This window comes from Amphimedon queenslandica, unplaced genomic scaffold, assembly GCF_000090795.2.
Source record: "Amphimedon queenslandica unplaced genomic scaffold, v1.1 AMPQUscaffold_2150_Cont25847, whole genome shotgun sequence".
Lineage (NCBI taxonomy): Eukaryota > Metazoa > Porifera > Demospongiae > Haplosclerida > Niphatidae > Amphimedon > Amphimedon queenslandica.
This window is the reverse complement of record NW_003557514.1, coordinates 1-1,260: the sequence shown is the minus strand read 5'-3', so window position 1 is coordinate 1,260 and position 1,260 is coordinate 1. Positions and strand designations below refer to the sequence as shown.

Genomic DNA, 1,260 nt, shown 5'->3' with positions numbered 1-1,260 from the left:
CATTGAATAGACATGCTGAAGGAATATCAACTATCCTGATGACAAGTGAAATTAATACTAGTCTTGACACAAGTCCTTGTTCAAGAAGCTGTGAGCTGAGAGTGTCCATCTTCCCTGCATGTTATGTTGCAGCTATTCCTGTTCTTCCAGGCTGTTGTCATTCATATTATCATTGCATATCATACATTAATTGTTTTTTTAAATAAAATAAAATCACACACTTAATAAAACAGTAACATGTAAAATTAATACCTTCTTTTAGCTGGAAACCTCTACTAAAGTATTGCAGTAGTTGATTCCAAGCATAGCTTGGTAAAAAAATAACTTGCTTCTTCCAGAGCTGCAGATCTAGATCTGAGCATGCGCGACCACACCCAAATTTTGGAGCACATGGCAAGCTTCTTTAATAAACAAAATGGCGGCATGCAGCTAAGATGGCTCTATCCAGCAGTCACAGTATCACTTTTTCTTTACTTGAAGAATGATCTGATGGGACATGGACCTGCGCATCGACTGTTGGAGTAGATTGGTGTAAGAATTATCCTTGTAGCACCAACTGATACTGAGATACACACCGACAACTGGATTGACAGGACTTGATGATGAAGATGATGAAGATGAAAAAGGTGGCTGAACAAAACGGCCGGTTCGCCGATTTTTGGATTTCCTCTTAGACAAGGTCTAGAGCCACGCTAATGGTACCATTGGAGTCCTCTGGTCAAGATGAGGTCCTCTATAAAGTCTGGTAAGCATAGGAGCTCGTTTTCCCGGTATAGCAAGGCTGCAAAAGTCATGGCAGCCATTTTGTTTGGGGGTGAATCCTACTTAGTAACGCTACCGCGTTACTAATAGTACAGGGTGTTTGGCCCAATTTTTGAATAACTTTATAAAAATCCATAAACTTACATACCTTTTGAATCGAGGAGGATAGTATGACAGACACTAGCAGCTGCATTCACTATGATCCTGTCACGAACAAAAGCAGTCACTTGAGCTGGCTATTTGAGTTAAAAGATTCAATCATACACGAACTTGCATTAAGGACATGCTTACTGTACTGAGATTCTTTGTCCCTCCATGTCCCAACTGTCCAACTGATCCAAGTCCACAGGTAAAAGCTTTCCCGCACTCAGTTATTAGAACTACAAGCATAACGATAATGACAGTTATAATGTTGATAATTTTCACTCATTAGCTTACCATTGTGTGCTATACCAGTGACTATTAGTGTAAAATTAAATTCGTCGTATTGGAGCGGTA

The 1,260-nt window shown here is 39.7% G+C and overlaps 1 long non-coding RNA gene across 1 annotated transcript; it reads right to left on the bottom strand.

Annotated features, from left to right (window-relative positions):
- Positions 1 to 886: 886 nt before the first annotated feature.
- LOC109593293 (uncharacterized) lies at positions 887 to 1,260 on the bottom strand. Its single transcript, XR_002190870.1, has 3 exons — positions 1,201 to 1,260; positions 1,054 to 1,142; positions 887 to 998 (listed from the first exon to the last, which is right to left on the bottom strand). It is a non-coding gene; the product is annotated as an uncharacterized LOC109593293 (long non-coding RNA).